This window comes from Thunnus maccoyii, chromosome 21 (assembly GCF_910596095.1).
Source record: "Thunnus maccoyii chromosome 21, fThuMac1.1, whole genome shotgun sequence".
NCBI lineage: Eukaryota > Metazoa > Chordata > Actinopteri > Scombriformes > Scombridae > Thunnus > Thunnus maccoyii.
The window spans coordinates 24,349,234-24,375,230 of NC_056553.1; the positions used below are offsets into that span (position 1 = coordinate 24,349,234).

At 39.2% G+C, this 25,997-nt stretch overlaps 1 long non-coding RNA gene across 2 annotated transcripts; it reads left to right on the plus strand.

Moving 5' to 3' along the window:
- LOC121888270 lies at nt 1-25,997 on the plus strand. 2 transcript variants are annotated; one of them, XR_006093176.1, is made up of 3 exons: nt 1-57; nt 2,533-2,721; nt 25,681-25,997. It is a non-coding gene; the product is annotated as an uncharacterized LOC121888270 (long non-coding RNA). The 2 variants fall into 2 exon arrangements; XR_006093175.1 differs by lacking the exon at nt 25,681-25,997 and adding an exon at nt 21,850-22,931.

Below are 25,997 nucleotides of genomic sequence, written 5' to 3' on the forward strand. Positions count from 1 at the left end.
CTCATCTTTCAAGTCAGCCAGTTGTTTTTGTTTTGGTCTGCCAGTAACCAGAGTCTGGTAAATAAGTCATTATTTTCTTCAGTTCCTGTAACTTGCTTGTTGTTTCTGCATTTGGGTCTGCTTGGTCCTCTAATGCTACTACATGCAGATTGCATTATTATGTTAGGTGTGAATGATTTAAGACCCAATTAATATCTAAATATTAACATGTGACATCTGTATATTTTATCACAATAGGGTAAAACATATGTTAATATAGGTGTAAATGTATGCAGAATATGCTATTGGATCATCCAGACTACATTTGGAGGTGGTCTGGCTTTCCCAACTCCAAATAAAGTGCCAGTGTAGTCTGTACAATGTGACCACAACCTAATGACAACATTTTCTCAAGTTTAAAGGTCACCTAATTCTTCTGCAACAAAAGAATTTTGAGTTGTAGAAGTATTACAAACCACTATGCATTGTTTTGGCATCTGATAAGCCTTTATATGCAATAATCTGTAACTCCAACTCAATTTTCTGGATCATATTTCATTGTCTCACCAGTACCTTAAACAACAGGCCCCCACCACAGACAGCAGCCCCTGTTTTAACACGGGGCTGTTTTCGGTCTGAACACTGCTTTACAGACGTGTTTGACTGGCTCTGTCACATGATTTTGGCCTTGCATGTTGTGGCGGTCCCTTATGTATAAGTCTTCAGCTCTGCCTATCCAGTTGGCATTTTGAGATATGATCAAAATGCATGCAGAATGGAGATCCTCTTATTAATACCAGGTGTCAATGCAAAGGCATGCGATCAGCTGTCATTACAGATGTATCAATATACAGATTGCATAATACCAGGTGGCGATTAGGTCTAAATGTTGATGGGAAATCAGTTGGAACAGCCCAGTACTTTCTTATACTTTTGCACTTTATGTATTTTATTTAACAGTAATGTTTTTAATCAGTGTTTATCTGTCCTTTTATTACTTTTTATTACACTGTGCTGTGCACAATGACAATAAAGCTATCAATCACCATATTTCATTTTGGAACCTTGAAGATCTTGACTATAATAATGTGGGTTTGAACAATGCTTGGCACACAACACATGCCAAAATACTTGTAAGTCGATTATTATAGTAAACCTATACTTTCCATAAATATTGTATAGTAAGTACTAGTGGCAACTCAAAGCTCTCTTAGCCCCATACACTACAGACACATGATTGAACATAACATATATAGCTTTTAGATTCCCTCCTCAAGTCCCTGTGGATTTATTATACAAAACCCCCCTGTAACTTTAAGCTGCTGTATATGTCTCATGTATATACACTGACAAAAGGCAGTCCAATCTGTGGAAGCATATTTAGCCAATAAATTATGATGCTAATTTTGATAGTGACCCTGATGTGGTGCAGGGTCCCTCATTACTTTTGCTAAATTTGAGGTTAAATAAACAATGTTACTGATTATCACGTCTATCAATTTGTGGATCACCGTCTATGGTCTCACAGGGTCAAAGTTTCTCAGCTGTTCCTCTAATTGTGTGTGTGTGTGTGTGTGTGTAATACAGGGCGCTGTGGTGATAGATTTTTGTTGCTGTTCTGTGTTCTTTCTCACTTCCAAGTGTCACCTCTGCTCAGTTTTACAATGTGCCAACTACTAATTTCACCTCACAAGGACAATTCAGGTTTATTCTGGTCCACTAGGAAATCAAGTGAATCACTCATTTTGGATAATAGTTCAATTAAAATAGTAATTTACAAAGCTAGTTATTTTTAAATGTGCTCAAGAATTCACAAATGAAAAATGTCAAATTAAAATGGATAATATCATTGACCAGTTACGTTTCTCCATGCCAATCATGACACATCAGGTAGAGACAAACGTGTTTTGCTACTGTTAGCTAGCTAACATTCACTCAGTTAGTGACACAAAATGGATCATTTTTTGAAACAAAAATGAAGTGATAAATTTGGATTCATAATGGCAGGCAGTGATGCTGAGCTGAAAGCACAGTGTGTTGAATGTGGTGAAATCCTGTCAAATGAGGCACTAAAACCATTGAAGCTCCAGAAACACAAAGCACCTGGGATGTGTTGGGAAGCCAAAAGAATATTTCTTAAGGAAAAAGGACAGGCTCCAAGCACAACAGAAAGTCACAACAACATTAACAACTCAGTCAAAAGCCACTTTGAAAGCTAGCTGTATTGTTGCTGTTCGTGTAGCAAGAAACCCTTTACAATCGCAGGGGAGCTTATTTTGCCTTGTGGAAAGAATAAAGGAAAGCCCATTCTTTGCCATACAGCTGGATGAGTCGACTGACGTTAGCAATGCCGCTTTATTGTTAGTTTTTGTAAGATACTGCAGGGACAGTAATCTTCATGAGGATCTACTGTTTTGCAAAGAACTTTCCACAAGACAGCAGATAATGTTATGTGCTGCCTTGATGATTACTTCACCAAAAAAAGTCTTGATTGGAAATACTATACAGTTGTTTGCATCAGTAACAGGAATATATTGTTGTATTGTTAAACAGATCCAAGAGAGGGCACCAGACGTCAAGTGGACGCACAGTTTCTTACACTGTGAAAGTCAAGCAACAAAGCAGATGTCACCAGAACTGCATGAAGTCATGCAGTCAAAGTGCTCCTCAGAGAAGCGGGTGAAACAGGGCTGCCGATCAACACACAACCAGGCGGCATCCAACAAGCTGAGTTTTACTAAGGTGTGTGTGTGTGTGTGAACAATAGGGCTAGTACACCTGTAACATGTCCAATTTTGCAGTTTGGTGATTCACTCAGTTTATTTGACAAGACAGACTTGCCCACATACATCCACAGATATTCTCCCTACACTACCTACGTGTCTGTGGCAGGGGGATACTTTATCAGACCCTATATCAGAGCAGTGGGATTTCCCAGAGTTAACAGGGTTGCTCAATTTGAGTGAACTTTATGAGCTCTTTTTAAATACTAGTAATTTAGTACCAGCAGGACAGCCAATTCACTAGAGGATAACTACCCGTCACACAGTGATGTTGGGGGACTTGTTGTGGTAGATAATGAGTCTGACAGACCAGATGGTCTGTGTAACTCTGTTAATACCAGATTTGAATAATTGGACTGTTCAGTGGATAGTAAAATCTCTGACCAGGGGACAGGACATTGTAACCAGTTTTCTTACCCATCTTGTGAAAATGGTAGATTTAAAATAGTTCTTTGTTTTGTTTTGTTTTTTTTAATCCTATAATAACTCTGCTTTGATCTGCCTACAGGTGTCATAATAGGTGTGTTATAGTGGTCAACTACTAGTTTGGTAACATGCCCCCACCTCCTAGGAAAAAGTTCAAATATAGTGATGGGTCTGGCTGTGATACAAGTGATAATCCTGATGATGATAATGATATTTCTGACTCTGTTGACAGCTGTCATGCTAAGAGTGATCAATATGCTAAGTATCATAATATGATTATATCACCATATAAGTGATGTAACGTAGCATTGTCCAGCAATCAGCATGGTGTTAGAAAGGGAAGTAAGGTAGTCAGGTAATTCTATTGTCCCTGCTGTTGCGATTGCTGGATGGCCTGCAGGCGTTAACGATGTATAAGGTTAGTGTTGCGGTAGACAATAATCTAGGACTTCTACAGTACATGTACAGGCTGTTTAAACACTGATGATGAATACAATGTAGATTTGTTTATAGATTTATTATATAGAAGAATTTCACAAGTTTTACAGTGTAATGACACATGACGGAATTCAGAGTTACGGCAGCACAGGGTAGAAGTGGTGGTGGTGGTAATCGTTTAAACCTGGGGAACATCCCTTACGATGAGATTTTGTCTGAAGGGCAGTTTTTGTACAATCTGAAAAATAGGGGAGACAACAATCTGTGTTTCTCTCTCTGTCTTGCACCTTTTGTTAATGCTGACATGTCCTGGCATGGAAAATTGGAATATGCAAGACAGTTGCACAGCGCCGTTGGTTTTGAACATATGCACAAAGTATCATTCTCTGACGTCGCTAAGTTCGAGAAACACTTGGATGTAAAAATCAGTCTTCATCATAGCTCTGGGCATAAACACCTGCAGTGTTTCCAAACATATGACGCACTACACCCACGAACAATTTGGCTATATTTACGCAATGAGCACTATTATCTGATTGAAATCCAGACAGGGTTTTTAAGTGCCTCCATAAGTCTGTTCATATTGCTATAATACATATGAAACGCCACTATACCACAATTCTAAGCAACGATGCAATGTCTGTTTTATAGTGTCGCAGCCATCCTGGCAATTGTAAATGCGTCTGCAGATGTAAATTCTGTTTCAAACAACACATGCTACCAGACGCTAAACACAATGTCATACATTGTTACAAAGTAAAATACTGTGAGGCATGTGGAAAAATTTACACAGCTGAAAAAAAGTCACATAAGTGTGCACCTGCTGTGTGTTTACACTGTTGCAAACAAAAATTTGAGAGCAGTGTGCCACGAGTGTTTTATTCAGCTGACTGAAAAAAAAACCACAGAGAAAGTACATAATGTTTGATTTTGAGACTCAGTATCATAATGGTAGGCATGAGGCAAATTTTGCGTGTGCAATGGACACTGAAGGAAACAAGTTTTGTTTCAGTAAATCGAAACGTGTGGGTGCTTTTGTTAAACATTGGACAACCAAAATACTGCAGTTACACATTCATTGTCCATAACACATTCGACCTTAACAACTATATTCTGTTATACTTTGTAGAACATGGTATCACTCCCATGGTGATGATAAGGGGTAGCAGGGTCATTCTGATGTATGACAGCGCATTCACTGCACTGTCATACACTGCACTGGATAGATTTGTTCAGTTTTCCTCCCATGCGTTTGTCAAAAACACCTGCTGCCATGGGGTTTGAGGATATGGAGAAAGGGTATTTTCCCCACAAGTTTAACACTAGAGAGAACGATACCCTGATCCTTCCTACTATGGGTATGACAGTATGAGTGACAGTGAGAGAATGTTTTTTTGAGGTGGTATGACACAGTCCGTGAAGAAAAAAATTCATTTTCAAGCAGAGATTCGGCACTACTGCATTAATGATGTGGAAGTGTGGCGCAGGGTTTGTATGATCTCTCGAGTTCACACAACTTGATCCATTTGCCCTCACCACTCGAGAATCTAGCTGTATAGGTAAACACTGTTTCTACCCAAAGAAACTGTGGCTCACATGTATGAGGGTGCATACACCAAGCAGAATAAGACACATTCAGAAGTGTCTATGCAATGGCTCGAATACGTAGCTCATACAGAAAACATTGAGATCAAACATGCACTCAATCATGGTGAACAGCAATTTGGACCATACTTTGTGGATGGGTATAGTGCAGCTTCAGACACCTGCTATGAATTTGCAGGCTGCTTTTTTTTCATGGTTGTGTCAAATGCCATGTTCAGTCTGATGTACATCCTGTCACTGATGTCTCCTATGATGAGTTATATCGCATCTTCAGTGACAAAATAGCCACCTTAGAAACACGTTATAGGGTTCGGGCTGTACAGATGTGGGAGTGCGAATGGACGTCATTAACAAAATCAAACCCTGCTGACCAAACGTTTCTGACCAGATAAAAAAGATTGGAATGCCTCAACCCTAGAAAGGCTCTCTTTGGTGGTTGTACAAACACCATGAAGGTATATCACAAGGTTGAAAATGATGAGGAAAAAAATCAGACACTACAACTTCACTAGTCTGTATCCAACCATTCAAGTGAGAAAACAGTACCCATTTCGCCAGATTATCCATAGGGATTTTGATTCTGTTTAATTATTTTGGGTTTGTGAAATGTACTGTGCTCCCTCCAAAAAGCTTGTTCCACCCTGTACTACCCTACAGGTGTCATGACAAGCTCATGTTCCCGTTATGCAGAAAGTGTGCGGAAGATTTGAACCAGATGGGTGAGTGTATGCATAGTGACAGAGACAGGCGTGTGGGTGTCGTTTGAACTTCAAAAAGCGGTTGAAAAGGGGTACCAAATTTTGGCTATTGATGGAGTGTGGCATTTTCCCCAACAAGACGGAGACATTGTTCAAGGATTATGTCAAAACATTTCTAAAATGCAAGCAAGAGGCTTCTGGCTACCCCGGGCATGTCAAAACACCAGATGGGCAGAAAAAAATACATTGACAACTATTTTGAAAAGGAGGGCATTAAACTAGACCCTGATAAAATCTGTCAACAAGGCGGTCAGGAGTTGTAATAAACTACTCCTAAACTCTGTGGGGCAGATTTAGCATGAGGAGTAATGTCTTTGTGCGAGATGATCACTGAGCCAGCTAGATTTACACAGCTGATGTTCAGCGATCATTATGATGTGTAGCCATTGTTTCATCTCAGATGGCGTGGCAATGGCGTAATGCAGACAGTAGGGGGTCAAGAATTAGAGATGTAAATCTCTTCATAGGGGCCATGACAACTGCCCATGCCAGACTCATGCTTCATGACTTGTTGGATAAATTGCAATTGCAGGAACACGTGTTGTATTGTGACATAGTGTTGTTTTTACATCGAGGGCTGGTGATTGGGTCCCACCCCTAGGTTTGTACCTGGGTGATTTAATGGATGAAATAAATGACTGTGACATGTGTGGCCTCCCCGAGGAAGATTACATCAGAGTTTGTATTAGGGGGTCCAAAGTTCTATGCCTATCGCATGCAACGTGGTAAAACACAGGTCAAATGCAAAGGTGTGACATTAAATGCTAAAAACACATTGGTAGTCACTCACAAGTCATTGGAGGGTCTAGTACACTCCTTTGTGGCCAATCAGAACACTGATGCATTATTTAAGATTCAGAACAAGCTTGCTGTCAGATCAACTGTTCTGTCCCTAAAAAGCAGAAGGGGTGACAATGTTGTTGCGTGTGCATAGGAATTTGTTATATAACTTATCACTAGATTAAACATTTACTCTGTTGTACACGTAAAATTATATCCATGGCATGCACCAGGCTGTATTTTGTTAACACATACAAACCATAGCATCATTACAATCAAGATTAGTTCCATACAAGGTACACCTTTTTGTATATGACATAGAAAAAACACAAATATGAACCACAGGTTCCAGCATGATTATTCTGAACCTGCCGGCTAGAGTAAGATACAGCCGTACAGTTTTTCACAAGGAAATTGTTTATCCTCGATGGAAAATCGTAGTCTGAAGGGTTTCATTGCTATGCAGATGATACCTAAATATATTTATCAATGAAGCCAGATGAGACCAATCAGTTAACTAAACTCCAAGCATACCTTAAGGACATAAAGACCTGGATGACCTGCAATTTTCTGCTACTAAACTCAGACAAAACTGATCTGTGGAACAGCTCCCTGTAGCCTCTTGTAAATCAGCATGAGGTGGAGATGATGGAGGTCTCCGGAACAGCAGTGGAAGAGGATCTGGTGATGCTAGAGGTGTCCATGCTAACAGTGATGGATGAGGTGTCCTGTTGCACAGGACGTACTCTAAAACACCACATTAAAAAGGCAAAAAAAAAACAGTCAAATAAGTTTATCACACATACATGCTTGCATTCTACAAGCGGACAGGATATAAAACACACAAGTAAGGAGGCCAGTTTGCGCACCAAACGATATATCGTCAAAAAAAAAAGGCATTTTCTAATACTTTCATAAGCAGCGTTGATTCTGTCTCTTTTGATATCCTCGTCAACTTCAATAAACACTCTTTGCAGAGACTGCCAGTCGCACCACTAAATAAAGAAAAGGGTTTTAAACCATGAATCATATACTTGAAGAGTAACAGGGTACAGGGTACAGGGTACGTAATCTCCATTCCTCACGGCCTCTAACCGCAATCACCCTCTCCCTATCTTCACAAACACTCATTGACTCATTGTGTCTCAGGAAAACCACACTGGTCAAGGTCTGAGCAGACGACAGAATGAAACAGTTTCCAATCTTCCGGGCAAAGACCCACTCAATGTTTCACCATCCACAAAACCAAAGCTTGCACGGCTACCCACACTCTACCTTCATGCCCACACACATGCCCATTTTCACACGCATGCAAGAACATACCATCTATACACTCAGTGTTTTTGGTTTCAGACAAAATTGAGGGCGTCAAGAAAAAAAAACTCTTCTTTGGAACAGAAGAGTCAAGGAGAGATGATTTGACATGTTTTCACTCATAAGTGAAACTTTGGAAGCCTCTCCTCATGTCAACACATCCAGTGCTATAACCCAACATTTGACTAAGTTTTCACTTAAGTTTGCAGGCTACTTCCCAGAGGACTCATGACATGGAGACCTTTGGATTTTGGACCCTTTCTCTGTTGATCCTGCTTCAGATGACATGGCTCTGTCCACTGTGTTGGAAAATGAACTGATGGCAGCAGACAGTAGCCTGAAGCTTAAGCTCACACAAGTTGACCTTGCTTCATTCTGGACACTGGCTGCCAGTCAATAGCTCTGTCAAAATGGGCAATCAAATTTCTCTTGCCTTTCACCACCACCTATTCATGTGAGTCAAGGTTGTCCATTGAGATCAAAAGCAAGGAACAAAGTGAAAGCAACTTTGAATGCTACTGTGTTTCAGCCTCTCACCCACCCCACATGACTTGATTTATTTTGGTCATTACAGCTGAAAGTAGCATAACACATATTTACAGCCCAGTTTATTTTTTTCTCCTTTTTTGTCATGTTATTTTTGAACTAATTTATCTTGGAAGTTGGTCCTCTGAATTTTTCTAACAATCAGAAGTGGGCTTTAAGTTACAAAAGGTTGAGAACCCCTGATTTAATGGATTACCATATGTGGTCGACCATGGAAAAAAGTCATTTACTACTTTAACATGCACACTATATCTTGATTGGAGCATGGTTGGAAGTAACCTCATTTATCCAATTCACTTTTAAATTTGGAGGATTTTATTACCATAAGGCACTCATATGATCATACATTTTGTGTTGAATATCATACATGTTGACAGTGAACATGGTGTATTTAGTATCATTACTAAATCCAGCTGATCATTAAAGCTGCTTTTTGTGTTTGTTTGCTTGCTTTTGTTCACTTGGAGGCAGAATAATGAGAAAAATGGCTATTTAGCTGCAAAGTTCTCTACTATGTTCAACAGCTAGTTGCTAACTGTGTCTGTCTGCTGTTTGGTGCTGGACTGGCAGTGTACAGTGGGTTTATCAGAGCTTTTTCACTGAAAACAGCTGCCTTCTGCTGCTGGAAAAGGCACATCCTGATTTTGTTCCATAGTGAATTTATTCCAGTGCATGATCATCTTTCTATTCATGATACTTAGTTAGAATTGATACAACAGCCTGCATCAATATTATTAGAGGTAGATTTAGATGCACATTGAGGAGCTGCTTGAAAAGAAAAATAGCCAATGAAATGGTTGGTTGTTGTCATTTAACTGACGGGAATATATTATGTAATGAATGGGCTTCAACATTCAAGATGGACAGACACATTTCATTAAAATACTCAACCGTCAGAAAGAAACTAGATGAAAATTCATGAAGATTCAGAGGCTCCTGAGAGGAGGCAACTGATAGAGGAACTGAATCAAAGAGAATGCATTTGTGATCAGAGATCAAATCTTTCATAACAGCTGAGTAACAAGCTCAGGGTAAACACAAGATTAAGGCAATATTCAAAGGCAGCACTATTTAAGGGATTGTTCATGGGTGTAGATTTGGGTATGGATGGTACAGAAATGTCCCAACCAAATGTTAAGTAGCTGCTAAACTGTCCTTGCCGATATTTTTATTGATCTCAAACAAATAATCTTGTCATTTTAACTCCATACTGTTATTAGTAAGGTCTATTCAGAGTAGCCCTGTTTATTTTTTTACACTTATTGAGATAAGACCTTCATATCTGCAGAACTTTCCCAGGCAGCACTTTTTCAATGCTATGCATCACTTCAATTACCTTCTTCAATTGACTATTTTAAGTAACACTAGAGGCACAGATCTCAGGCAATGTCAGATGTCTGTTTATTTCAGTCCATCACTTTGGTTCAGACAGAAATATCTCAACTACTATTGGAAGGATTTTCATGAAAAGTACAGACTTTTATGCTCCCTGGCACCAAAAAACAGGTAGATATTTATGGTTTTGAGTGACATTTGGATGGATTGCCATGAAATTTGGTACAGTCATGTTCCCTCATTATACTGGTGATCATTTACCTTTTCATTGAGGGCAGTCATCGGGTCAAAATTTGTATGTCCAATACTTAATTTGTACAATGCTTCATGACCTGCTAAATTAATTCCATTCCTATCAGCCCCAGGAGTACTCAGTTTAGCATTTAGTGCCAATTGGCTAAATGTTACCATGCTGTCAGGCTAAAGTGAGATGGTGAGATTAGTAAACATTATACCTTGCTATATGTTAGCATACTAACATTTCCATTTAACTCAAACAACTGCAGTGGCTAAGTACAGCCTAACAGAGCTGCTAGCATGGCTGTGGTCTCTTAATTCTTGTTAAAATGACCAAAACAGAACCATTTATTATACATTATATATATATATATATATATATATATATATATATAAAACACACACACAACACCACATTTCATTTTCTTGTGCAGTGATACAAAGAAACACTTCTTAAATAACTGCACACTTGACTACCTGCACAGGATTGTAATAATACCTATGAGTAGTGTATTCCTGAGACCCACACGATTGCTTAATTCATGATTACCATCATTGTCATTTTCAGTCTTTTATGGCTCCCTTTCACTATTCAGTTACCACAATCAATTGCTAAATAATACAAAAATGGTTAAACTCCGTCAATCACAGAAAGTCCTTGAAGGACTGAGTAGTTCTGTACTTGCCCATTTATACCTTACAGTGTCATTGGGCACTTCAGTGGTCTGCACACATACATCATGGCTAAGCAAACCAACTTTTCCATCCTCTCTTCTGTCAGCTCATGGAATCCTCTTGCATTAGTTTCAGTGTTGGCTGGCACCACATCAAGACTGCTGGACACACCAGTGCCAAAACAGTTTTAGGTTGGATAAGTCCTATCCTCAAGGGGTTCCAAATCCACTGTGTCATATCTCTTGTTTGGATTGCAAGAGTTGCTGAGGCACCATAGGGACAAACTCCAGACAGGGTGGATACAGTACATCTGTTAGACCTGTTCATTGATATTATGGCCTTGGTGTCAGCCAGGGTTAGTTTTAACTTGTTATGGCAGAGAATAGATCAGTTTTTTTTTAATTAAGATTATTTTCTTGGCACTGTAGCATATCAGAAAATGAAAAATTGAGGGTCTGTTTTTCTCACACTCACCAAGAAAACTCGTAAGAAAGATCAGAAGCCACATTCTGAGAAACAGTGAAAACATTTAAAATGAAACTCGCATGCAAATTTGAGAGTAGTACCTTGAATTCAACCTTAACCAACGTTTTCCAGTGTGATGGTGGCAGCGTGATTTTGGCTGGGCTCCAGGAGCTGTCCTTATGTAATTAAAAACACCCTGATGTGGCAGACCTTCCACTAACTGTTGTGAGGAAATAGTAATACGTGAAATTTGACTAAATCTGAGTGTGGAACCTGGCACACTTGATGTGCATGAGAAGAGTTACCACCAGAGAACGCCAAACAATGGACAAACTCTCAACACCACCTCTGCCTGCAAGAATCCTGCATCCCTGGCAAAATTTATTGAAGATGCACTGTCTGAACATTTTCAAGCAGCAGATGGAGTTGCTAAAGAACAATTCAACCATCTGGAGAGAAAAAGTGACACAATGCAGTCTACTCTGAACCACCAAGCTGAGGACCTGGAATCACTCAACACCACAGTAGGGAAAATTGAATCCCATGTGGCAAAACTGGAAACAGACTGTGTGCAATATCAGAATAAATTGTCAAAATATGAAAACAAACTCACCCAGTTTGAAGATCGAGTGAGCAGATACAATTTTCTCCTTAAAAAAAAAATAAAAAATTGGCTCACACCATCTCCTCTCAGTGTGGTATAAAATCCAAACCAAATAGGCAATAAACCAATTATTTTTCAGACACTGTAGGCCCGCAAGGGCTACAGCAATTCAGAGACCTCCAAACCAAATTTTACCTCCAAGGCATCTCCTTCCTCTTTAGATCGTGCCCTTACAGTCCATCCTCTACACAGCCTTTAAGCTAATAATCAAACTAAATTTAAAGGTGTAGTCTCTGGAATGTACAATATCCTGGTGAAAGCCTCTTACAGGCCCCTCCCTTTAGATACACTGTGAAGAAAGGATGGCACTTTATCCCTGTTCCTAAACTGGAAAGTTATATGGAGCAATATATCCTTGTCATCAAGTAACCCAAAACCACCAGATGGTACACTATAAAGTTATCCACAGGGCTTATCTCTCTTCTCTGTATACTATCGCCATGTAATGGTTTGCATCTGTTTCGTCTCTCCAGATCTAATTGTGTTGCATCTTGTCTTCTTTATTTATACAATAAATAATTGATCACAAAAAACAATCAACCTTAAATCATGACCACATGACAGTCATTCATATGTAACATTTAAAACAAAATTGAAACTTATTTGGAAATTATAACCTTCACACTCAAAGCCACTTAATGGATGCTACACTCCTTGACCACTAAGTAGTTAAGTACAGGAATCCTCTGAAGAGACCTATTCTCAATCAAAGGAAGACAATTGGAACACAGATCAAAGTATATATTGTTGGCAAATACAATAGCGTTATGTCTTAAATAATAATGTAATGACCTCTGTAGGGAAATCAGGCTGCCATTATAAAAGTTATTGTTACAGGTTACTAAGAAATCCCATCTGGCCACACTTCAGTGATAATTTTACAGCTGGCCAGTATCAAACAGCATAATGCCAGCAGCATGAGAAAATATCACACCTCCTTTTTGTTTCACCATTATTATATCCACACTCCCAATTCCACACACAAGAGTAGGACACCCTTTTACAAGCTGCAGACATATTTGACATACAGAAGGTGCTGGTAACATTTGCACATTTTCAATATGTCAAGATACTTTTTATTATTCTTGTATAACCCATGAGAAATTGAATTTAATTCCAAAAAAGATATTCACCATTTGAAACAAGTGATACTCGTACCAAAAGGTCGAGCATGTCATCTCGTTCAGCATGCCACCCATGAAATTACTGGCACACTTACCAGCTCCAGTTTCCAGTCTGCTGAGCACCAGCTTCATCTATGAAATACCAACCAGAAGATAACACTGCAGTTCATCACTGCAATCTTTCATTAATGTAATGCACCTCATGATATATACTACATAGGACAAACTGAACAGAAAACAGTTTGTATAAAATGCCTCATAGTCAGTCATAGATTGACTAACTATACACCCTTTTCACTGTAGATATTTTGAGTTTATACACAACAAATTCACAGATAATTAACATTTATGATTCTGTTTAAGTGTCCCAGTAAGCATGCCACTAAAGCATGTACAATATCATAGCCCAAGACCTTGTAAACGGAAATGGACTGCAGCAACTTTCTGTCTTATTAATTCAACCTGTGGTTTTCCTATGACATGTTAAAATGTCTGCAGTGAAAAAGATCTACTATAGAGCAACAATTAACTCCCCATTAGATATGCATTTTTGCATTTCCCGTGCTTTGCATTTGCCTAGTACTCCTTGATTCTTTGGATGTGTCATCAGACATTTATTCCTGTTGTAAAAAGCTTCTTTTTATTGGTACAAGGTACACACTAAACAAATCACAGCATGCAATTCTTTTTTTCTGTAAGCCAAAAGCAGTTAATGCTATGTTTGCACTGACTTCATTGTGTACTTTTAGTGCTCTGCTTTGGATGACATTTAAGACTAAATCCAACCTGAGTGGGCCTAGGTGTTCAAATAAATGAGAACAGGATAGGCTACTGATTTTCATAATGGCCTTTTGCTACAACTATATAATGTCAGAGGAAGGGGAACAACAGGAAAATGTCAAAGGAGTAGCAGGAGGTGGACTCAAATGCAGGACAATACAGCCAGAATGAACTGAGGAATGTCTCTTTAATAAAGATTCAGGTGTGCAGGCACAGCAAAATAAAAAAAAAACCAGACTGAACAAAGCAGAACAGAACAAAACAAAGGATCCAACAAGACTAACCTGAGGGCTGTACTATGAAGCAAGGTCAACATACCCAGGCTTTCTTTGTGTGAGCTGGCTCGACAAACCCTAAACCCGCGATCAGAGATAAGTGGTATCACAATGGTGGGTGTGAACTTTCTTTGTTAACTCAGGCTTTCTGCTTTAGGCTCTGTGCACGTCCCCATGAAAGGGGGCGTTTGGCACGTTTTTTGACTCTTTTCAGGCACAAAATGGAAGGATTGCATGCCAACTGCTTCAGTCAGGAGGAACAGGTCATTATAACGGAGAGCTATGAAGAATATAAATACATTATCACAGCAAAAAGCAACACTGTCGCTGCAAATAAGGCAAGAGAGGAACGCTGACAGAAAATTGCAGATCGTGTAAATTCATTAATTAAAAAAGTAATTCGTTAGTTAATTAGTTAATATACTTATTTTACCACTCAATGCACTCTCAATGATTCCCACAATCAGAGATCTTAAACTTTAATCTTGATGTAGCAGATTTAAACATTACACTCAAGAAGTGCATTCAGGTCTGACTCTGTCCCATAATGAAGGAAATCACTTTAGGTTCTGGCCAAATCAAAGTGAAATTAATATTATAGATTGAATATTATCTGTGATAAATACCAATAGACTAATCAATTTTTTTTGTTCAAAGTTTTACTTCATACTTCTAGTTGTTTTTTTTTTTAGAATTTGAAATACAGTTTGATATATTGTAACAAAATCCCATCCCACAAGTGACCCTAACCTATTGCACCATTACAAATTTACAGTATGACATATCAAATCAATGGTAAGTATGATAAAAGACTAATCAGTTCTCTAATCGTGTTCTAATAGCTGCAGTAGCAGCAGTGTTAAACGAATTTGGCAGCAAATCAGGTAGTTAATGAAAGGATGGCGCTTTGTATTGCTGATTTACTCGGAACATGACCTGCTCCGGACCAGGTTAAGTTTGCAGTATAAGTTACCATGGTGATCTAGTCAGGTTAAAAGAGAGCCACCTTTGTGACATTGAAAACCCTGGCTTTAGGCTCAACATACCTCGCTAACCCACTAATCTCGCTTCGTAGTACACCCCTCTGAAAACCAGGACTTAAATACAAGCTGAACTAATGAAACAAAGAACAGGTGGCAAGACACTAGGACAGCTGGCTGGCTGGGGAAGACACAGGGAGCAACTAGTGTGAAAGCAAACTTCAATTTTGACTTCAAGGGCCTACTGACATTCACTCCAGTTCAGCAAACAGGGCAAAAGTCAGAGGGCAAAGGGCAAAAATCCTGCGACAGAACCATTGCAGAAAAACTCCTGTTATTCCAACTTGGAATATGTGATGATCATGAAGTAATCATGCATTAGTGGCTAACCAGTATGATGGACTACTTTAGGTAGTATTCACACCATCAGTAGCTCCACATGAAAAAACACAGCCCTCTCATTCATTTGAATGCAGGCAGTGCTAGGATCACTTCCCAGAGTGGTAAAATCCTGCCTGTGAGTATTAGAAACTTTATATGCATAAATCTATAACTCCAACCTGACTTCCTGGATTGTATATCATTGTCTCACCGGTACCTTAAACAACACACCCCTACAAACACTTTCCCTTGCATTGTTTTAATGCAGGACTGTTTTCTGTCTGAATGCAGCCTTACTTAAAAATTGGCTTGTGTGGCAGCTGAATAACAGGCTGTAAACACAACATTGTCATATTTTCTCCTCATCGAGTTGATATGGCTAACTTGCCAGCAAATAGTTGCTTATTTACACATCCAGCAGATACAAAGCAACAGTTCTTTTGGAGTTTGTGTTGTGAATGTGAGTCTCCTTTTACCTTTGGTTTTTGTCTCCCACCAACTCTTGACCACCTTTCAAATCACACATTTGACCAGTTGTTATTATAAAAATATTGATTATTGCAGCTTTAAAGTGATTAGTATGTATACTGGCAGAAAGTTTATCACAATATCTAGCAGTCTGTTCTTAAGTAACTTCTTATATAGTCCTAGATTCGGATTTATCAAGGAACTACTTGTTAGCTCTTCATGAATTAGCAGATCTGTTCCTTAGTGGCTACTCTGTATACTCAGAGTTTAACTGTTACCTTTGCAACACATAAGTAGGTCAGCCTTTCATTAATTCCAGAGATGCCAGATGGTCAGTCTCCTCCATCCAGGTGAGTCAGCACACAGTTTTCACAATATCTACAGTCCCATAATTATGCCTTTTGTACTTGAAACAAGTCATCATTCTTGGGAATATTCAAATAGTCTCTGAAAAGGCCTAAATTATACTGATTCACACTGAGCAGACGCAATTAAAGCCCATGTGAATATTACAGGTCAGTGGTTAGGTTAGCTACAGATTAATGGTTAGTTTTATCTCGAGTAGATTCATCTCATTTTTCAATTCACACATTTCACTGAGGTGACTACCCCTTAACTGTTTACACTGTGCAATGCCCAATAAATATAATGTGGTGTGAAACAGGAGGAGAACACTGCTGAAATAATAATGATGAGATGATTAAATATAATTTTACAACTACCATTAGACCCATTTTAACTTTTATTCAGACAGATTCATTTTGCTAAGCATAAAATTACTTTTTCAGGAATATCCTGCTTACATGTGCACATAGTTACACACATTTATACCTGAAAGCTGCTGCAGGGGATTGAGTGTCGTCCCCATAGCAGGTCATTGATGAGCCGAGCACTGCTTATTGCATTCTCCAGCAGTGCACTCCTGTAACACTGTCGGACTCAAGATGGACAGTTTTTAAAAAAGGATCAAAATGAATGCAGCAGAACAAGAGATATCATCTTTTTTTTAAATTTTTTCAAGACTCAAGATTTAGTTTATTGTCATTTTCTTGTTTATTTGCATACACACACAAAAAAACAAAATGCTGTTCCTCCCAGCCCACAGCAGTGCAACAACAATAACACAAAGGATAAAGAAAGTACATGTCTCAGCTGGATGTAGACAACTCTTGCATGTCAATGAGTGACCAGCAGTGATGGGAGAGTGAATCCATTTTGCTGTCCAGAGAACATTAGGCAGCATTATTGTTGGAACTGCCAGTCTGTATGGGTTAACAGTTAGCCTAGCTTGCACTCCTCCGTGCTTGCCCAGCTTCCACGTTCTGTCACACTGTTTTCGATGTTTCCTCTCTGGTGCAGCTCCAGGCAAGGCTGTGGTCTCCTCTGGGTCCACTGGTCATAGCAGACCAAGCCTGCTCAGCTGATTTAGCTCCCAGCCCGTATTTCTCGTAGCAAAAGTCTTTGTTACAAATGTCCAAAACAAACTGATGATCATAGACATGTTTCCCTTGCACTCCACATGATGACACAGACATAGATGTATTCCACACATTCTTCTTCCTTGTCAAAATCTGGTGCCTACATTACCCACAAAACAACTCAACCGCAGACAGTTTAGTCAGAGATTCGCAGGGGTAGCCCATGGCATAGACTAGTTTCTCTCAACAGGGGTGGTACCGCCCCCCAAGGGGCACTCAGAGAACACCGGGGGGTGCTGGAAGCAATAGTTTTGAAAAGGGAGCATTGAGGTGTTCTTGGGTGCGTTTGTGTACATCTGTTTTTAATGCCAATTTAGTCCTACATTCAAATGCACATTTTCACAATTTTATCATTAGACTTCATGGTTTTCCTATGTTTTTTCACAGCGCTGTCAAGTCTACTTTCCTACAGCGCACTTGCTGACTCCCGGGCCACACAGCTTACCTCTGTTTGAGCAGCGCGTGTGCACCAGTGAACTGCCACAGCTCGCATACATGCAGTGTCCACACATACAACTTTGCTGCTGCTGATACTGCTAGTTCTATCTTTCTACATAGAGTTTGACTTTGACAATAGCCATCAAAAATAGAATGTTTGATATTATTTCATTATAAATTTCATTTATATTTAGTTTAGACAGAAAAAGGTTAAGAAGTGTGTGCTCAATTTTGAAAAATAAATAATTTGTGAGGTGAAAGCAGCTTTCTTTCTGACAGGCATGGTGGAGTCTGGTTTGGGTTACTTCTGTGTCAGACAAATACACTCCTCACACAGGACGGGTTGTTTTTACTGATTCTATTGATTATTCCAGCAGTTAAACCCTGCTGTCACCGCTCCAAATGAAGAAAATCCCTCCAGACGACACCAAGTTCCCCAAACAAGCCAAACGCACTCCAACAAACAAACCTCCAAACTAGCTGTCTGGAGGGAAACTGACAACAAATACGGGAAATAAAACCAGATCTCCGTCTGGAAGCAGGTTAAATAACAGGCAGGAGCCCCGGTTAGAACTAATATCACAGAAAACGAGCAGGAGTCAAGAAAAGAATCTCCGTGTGTCACCAACTCTCCACGCTGGAGTTCCCCACCAGAGGGGCTCTGTGCCCCGGCATGCACCATGCAGGCTGACCCACAGTGGTGACACTATATTTTTCTCAGGTCTGTGACATATTCTACAGATATCGACATTGAAACTATAGTCACAGATGAAAAGCAATACACACTCGCAGGCAGTGTGTCCCAGGCCTGATGCTGCTCTGCTAAACGTGCTCTGCTTTCCATGTAGACACAGAGAAACTATGCTGAGTCTCTACTGCGTTTTCAATTTTTGTCATGCTAGCTTCTCTGTCCTATCCTCTACTCTATTTATCGGTGTTTTTGTTTAGCTTAGTTTGTAATGTATATCAAAATTTGGCAAATTCTTGTAAACTTATCTACTGGCTGAAACAGCCCCTCCTCTCAACAGGAGGAAGGACTGATACTGTCTGTCTGTGTTCTTCATTCTTTCTAAACTTCACTCAGTATTTTGATATCAGGATTATTATTTATTTTACTGACAGTTTTTATCTCTTTCCAGTGAGATGCTATTAGATTTATATAATGACTTTGCTGATGGAAACATTACTGTTGCTGCTGTAGAACAATATTTTGTCATATTTAAAATATAAATCTGTTCTAATCCTGTTCTGAACTCATTCTTTTTAAAAAAAAAAAAAAAAAAAAAGATAATAAAAAAACGTTTCTTTAGCAATGAAAAAGAACCAGTAAGAGTACTGATAAAGAACCAGACTGAACTAGAACTAGGCCTATGGATAAGATAAAGATCAAATTTGAACCATACCGTCCCTACAGCTGGCTAGTAGCTACAGCCTGACTATGGGAGGATGAGAAAATCACTGTTCAAATCCATTCACTATAAGCCTGTTTAACCAATGTTCTGTGATTACTATTTTTTATGACACACAGTGCATTTTTTTATAAATATTTTAATGATAATAGTCCAAAGTTATGTGAAAATGCAGTTTTTAATCAAATAACATCAAATTTCTTGGGGGAGGACCCCCAAACCTCATGACCAAAACCCCTGTAAGCCCTTGAACTGGGTTATTTTATTTGATGCTCTCTACCAGACCACTGCCAGTATGGTTATTTAATCAACTGCATAGCATCATAAAATAACAACAATCATATCAAATCATCAAAATGGTGCTAAGAAAGAAAAATGCCGCCAGTATCCCATTGAATACTTCAGCTATGGATACATTTCCTTCTGCTTTTTTCCAGTAGCCTCAGACTTTTTCCCAGGTAGACTGCTCTTGTTTTGTTAATAAGAATGCTTCTTGTTTGGCACCGGCACCAAATTACCACTTTCTGATAGGCTGTTATTTTGTGATCAATAACGAGGCCTAATTAAAGTTTGAAAGTCAAATTTCTAACAGTTGCATTTGTTTGTAAATGTAATTTCTATTCACATGGTGTTTTTGCTCCTTGGGAAACTAATGATAATGATATTCAGACTGTCCATTTAAATCAAATCTGTTTGGCATTCAATGACATGCTTTTTTAATGCTACAGACAAACAGAACAGAATAATAATCAACATTAAATATTCAGGGGAGACAGTTAGCCTACATTTTAATTGATGAGAGGCAGTACACAGGACCAGGACCTGGATAATAGATAGGGGGCACTGGCCCAAAAAAGGTTGAGAACCACTGGCATAGGCCACATAGGTGGTGGCCTAGGGCACCAAATGAGTGGGAGATTTGTTTGTTTTTTTTAAAACCATCATTGTTGCACTTAATTGTAGTGTCAGCTTTTGGGGGGCTCCAATTTAAATCTATCGGGGCTCCAATCTAAAATCTTGCCTAAGGCTAACAGCTAAGTAAAGCTTTATTTATTCTCATCCTCCAGTGTGTGCAATAACACTGTTAAAGTGCAATAGAAATGTTTTGCTCATGATTACAGTATTGAGCAAAATAATCATTTTGTTTATTATCATGCAGCCCTCCTAGGACTGGAGGTAATACTGATACACTATATTTTAGTGTGAATCCACATTTGAAGTTGTAGGACTGTTGTAACATTTTGTTCTATTCTTGTGTGCAATTCCTGTCGATTTGAGTGTTTTTCATATTCAAACTGACTTCAGTGTTTTCTATAATTATATAAAAGTTGTTTTTGTGTAACAGTTCTTGTTGCTGTAAGCACAATTTTATTTATTATTACGTCTACTTATTTAGCTTACCTTCTTTATTAAATTTCAGTTCATTTTGAAAAGCAAGTGTTGTTGCAGTGTTGAGGAGCGATGGGGGTTTGAGGTGGCGGCGGGGGCAGATGAAGTGGGGCTCCAATCTAAAATCAAGCCTAGGGCACCAAAATAGAATAGTCAGGAGATTCAGGTGTGTTATGCTAGTCGCCTGGAGGTGCTAGCCTCCAGCAGAGATGAAGAGCGAGCTACAGAGGTCTGGTAACCTCACTTCCAGAGCCGGCCCTGACCAATTTGGTGCTCTAGGCAAGATTTTAGCTAGATGCCCCTTGCATCCCAGCCAATTCCACCACCAATGTTCATACATTCATAAACAGCACAGCTTTATGTCTTTGAGATTTTCTTTGTTTTTACTTTTGTCTTTTTCCTGTTTTTCCTCCTCTTCTCATCTTTTTCTTCCCTGGACACCAGCAGGCTTTGGTCTTTTTGACATGATATATTTGAATTAGACTACTGATGTTAATCATATCACTTTTAGTCAGTGTCACCCACTAATTCAGATAATTTGCCCATCCCCCACAATCAGGTCAAAGTCTGACTGTGGGGGATGTCCGGGGGTGGGGCTATTTAATAGGCTATGCTACGTAGTTATGGTGTAGTGGGCTTTTTTTTGGTAATATTTAGAAATAATAGTATTAAAATAGTATTATTAAAAAATAGTAAAAGTTTAAAAAAAAATTCTTCTTCCCTCATTTGTGGTGCCTCTATGTATGGACGGCGCCCCTAGCATTCACCTATAGCGTCTATGCCACAGGCTGTGTCTGCTCACTTCTTTCTAACTCCACACACTCAGATTTTTCTCATTTTCAAACTTGTAGTCTTGAGCCCCAACTGACGCTGACTCAAGTGACATCACTTGAGGCAATTTATCAGGTTTAACACAGCTGCCTCTGAAGACACAAAAGGCTTTATAGTACTTTTTTTTTCCTATGCAGTAGTACTCCCCAACACCTGGAAACAGACTTTTATCTGTTTCCTGGAGCTCCCCTTTAACCATATATTTTACAGATAAGAAAAGCTTTTATTTTTGTAACAGTGATTTGTAACAGTTTTGCAAGGTACTGACAAATGATGTCATCCTACTGACAGGGGCATCACACCAGAAAACATCATATTTTGATGTTTTATCTGAAGGACTTGCTTGGATGAAGAGATGAGGGCAAACTCTGCAGAGAGAGCTGGAGAGGAGAGATCTTCACTAGAGTGAAGTGGACTTCAGCTCAGCCGTGGCTCTGCACTGAAACCTCATACTGGATTATAAAATATTAGTTACACATGGTTTACCCAGTTAAATCATTTTATTATTTCCTCTGCTCGCACATGTGATGTCAACAGTCCTGAAAACTGAAAATCAAATATTTAAAATAATCTTAATATGACTGATAGGCAGCAACAAACCATTAGAATCCCTAAACACTACACACTGGGCTGGAAGCTTGGCATTGGTAATGGCTTGATCCTTGACACTGTATGATTTCATCTCTCAATTTTCAACACCAGCAGACCCAGAATGTAACAGACTTGGTCCAACTTGGTCCAATCAGTAGTCACGCCTATATATGATGAACCCAGCAAACAACATGTGTGTCTCATTTATATTGCATTTCCATGGCATTTTGTTGACATACTTTAAGTTTCTCATATAGTCTTTGACCTATTCGTGAACATTAACCTGATTTGACGCATAACTTTTTTTTAATCTACATGAACTCATTTGTATTCATTTCTGCCCTTTCCAGCACAAACATCCTCCCACCACTATTTGCAGTTATACCTCATGCTGTCAGGTGATAGGAGGTTTAGGACTTTCCTCTGCTATACTGAGGCAGTGAAGGTTTTTCTGATGAGTTGTGGTGCAGGGGAGAGGAGGTGGAGACCTGCCAGTTAGATCAGATATGAAAACTAACCTGTAGTCCATTTTTACCTTCATTTTAACTGCAATGTTGTGAGGACAGTCATCACTACAATAAAACACTGAACTGTAAAACTGTCAAAGACAAGAGTTGGCTTCTCACAGAGTACCAGGAGCGTAACAGCATGCCAAAGACTGTGGGCTGAGCCAACCACAGGAACTGCCAGCTCCAGTCTGCCACTGACTCTCTTCACTCACTGGACTCAGTTAATCTATCCTGCTGCATACTGTGCAGGTTAGATTTCTTTGTTTGTTTTGGGGTTTGCTATCTAAATCATCGGTAAAAGGTGTCTAGTTTAGTTTAATGCCTGCACAGTGCTACCTTTATACAACCAGAAAATAAACAGAACTTGAAGGTCATGGAAAGAAGAGGTGTAGTGTACACATACACAAGCACAAACAGCACAAAGGCACAAAAAGTTAAGAAGACTCACTGTAGGTGTATCATGGAAGATGGGAGCAGTTTGTTTATCTGCCATTTAGAAAGGTGTTACACCATTTTGTATGATCCAGATGGGCCCGTTCAATTTGACCCTGACCCATATGCCCAGTTGTAAAAAGGAAAATAACAATAATGGTACTGTAAAAAAAAAAAAATCCCTACAAAAGTTATGGAGACATGCTTGCAAGCAAGCACAGAATCATACTATCGCTGAGGTCCTACTTGACTGCTCACAATAATGTTATCTGTGTCTTAGTGGAATAAACAAACACAAGTGTAGGTTTGGGCTTCTCTCTGTCGCTATCTCTGGAGGAGCATGTTGGCTAATTAAAACATCAACAGCATCACATCTGTTTGTGTATGTTTATTCTTATCAGTCCATCCACAGTTTCTTGTGAGGTTATAAAAAGAGAAGCCAGCTCCTCAGTTTGAGTCAGAAAATTAGACTCAAATGTATATCATCCTGTTAAACGTCAAGTGAAGCAGCCAGAGTCTGCAAAAGATAACCGCATCTAATGAGAGAAATTACCAAAATCACAAACACTGTCTTGATTACTCTAATTCAAACATATTCTATGAAAAGCTAAAAAAAAAAAATCTTCATGGGATCTAGTGTTGACTTTCACATAATTAAAATGAGACTACTGGTGCATGCTTGGAGGCAAAGTCTTCCAGTATGTGCTTTTAATTTGTTTAGCAATCTGTTTCACATTTTTTACTAACCCAACACCCTGGCCGGTTCTACTTTGGTTGGCCTTTGATATAGCTGATCATCAACTTCTTCTAGATCTCTCCATTAAGGTCTTCTGTTGGTTTCTCCAAAAATATTCATGACAGTTTTCCAAGCTAATTCCTAGTCCTTCACACTCTGGTTGTTGCTCTCCCTGCAGTGCCGCATGCAATGAGAATTTGATTTAACGACTAAGGGGCTCTGAAAATGTCCTTTCTCAGATTAAGACCTATTCAAACTGCAGAAGTGTTTCGTGAAAGAGTTTACAATGCCTAGGAAAAAAAAATATGATTGTCACTGAATGTAATTCAGAGTTTTTTTCAGAATTGTCCAATGTCAACGTTATTGTGTGACAGTAGGGTTGATGATGTCCTTGGTTCAATCCTGTCTCTTAGAAAATGTTTATATACTGCTAAACTGCAGCAGCGAAATATTCTGAAGGACACAGAATGCCACTCAAATTATGTTCTCTAAATAAGTAAGACACTCAGTGACAACATATTTATTTATTTATTTAGCTAAAGTATCCCATCTTGCAATACAATATCCACTGGCAGCACTTGGTAAAGGTTAGGGAGGGATAAAGGAAATGTCCACAGTTGTTAACATACAAGTGAAACCACAATCTTTTACTAACCTAAACCAAAGTGCTTTTATTGACTTGGGATTCAAACCGAGGTTGTCGGTCGTTTTGTGTAGCATCCACCTTGATCTCCTCCCTACAACTTGAGTGCGGTACGTAAATATAGTGCTTCATTCTGTTCAAACTTTACATATGAACATAATCCAGGCAGAGATTACATTTGTTAACACAAATTCAGTAGTATAAATATTGCTTGGTTTCATGCTATTCCACCAGTCAGTAGTTGGTGGCAGTAATATGAAGAAATGCCAAGAAACAGCAATTCACCAACAAAGGGCAGGGAAAAGGAAGATTGCTAGCCAGTGTAAACATGGATTAAACTATCCATGTTTCAAAGTATTCAAAAATTTCAGCTTTGTAAATGTTTTATGGGGGAGGAAAGGCATTCAGCACAGTTTTAAGGCCTTGAGGATACACACAATGAGTTTTGTCAGTCTGTTGCCATATTTCACAATAAGGTGTTCACATGACCAAACTATGTAACTTTGTTTGAAAAGGAAAGTAAATTTACCCTAACCGAAAACAACCGAGTAGCCAACATTCTGTGAGCTCACTGTGTAGTTTAATGACAGACCTGCCTGTGGCTGGATGTAAGACATGAGGTTCCACAGTCTGAAGGGACACCCACTGTCTCCAACCAATAAGTGACATCCAGCTGGGACAAGATGCCTCTCCATCAACAGCCTCAGGCCACTCTCCAGCAGGACGCAGGAATTATGAGGTCGACCCAGCCAATGTCAAAAATGTTGTCTCTACCATCAAAAACCAACTGTGTGCTGATGCTGTCTTTTTTGTTGTTTTTGTTGTTGACATCCACATCTCGTATGAAACGTCTCATGTGCTACATTAAGAAACCTGTGAACTGCAGAGACAGCAAGCAGGATTCTGCACAACTTGTGTGAGCAACACAGCATCCCGCAGCCAGAGGAGCAGAGAAATAATGATGACAATGCTGATGATGATGCAGTGGATGCTCATGTATACATGTAGACTGGCATTCAGAGAACACTTCATGCACAAATATTATAACATTTTATCTGAGTGAAAAGAACCTCTGAGCATGACAGACAACACAAAATCATCAAAAACAAAAGTAGTGAACACTGGAATATTTCTGTATTCTTTAGGTTTTCTTTCTTTTATCTTCAGTTTCAAAGACTGAACTAATTTAAAAGCTCCAATTTATTTTACAGTATGAGATGCTGATGGAGCAGGCCTGACAGAGGCGAGGTCTGGAGAGAGAGGTTCTGGGAGGAGGAGCAACAGGATCAGGAGGAAGAGCACCAGCAGCAAACGCTGAAGGCCGCAACTGAACTGCTGGTTTTCAGGGAAGAGTTATAGTTTTCAGTACTTACAATATCCTGTGTAGCCTATATACAATATCTTCCAATACTTGATCTTCAGGTATAAAGATTGTTAGTTTGTACCTCAGCTGTAAATCAGGTCAGGCTGTTTATATTCTATATTTTTCTTATTGTTAACTAATCTCATGTGCAGAGCCAAACCCACA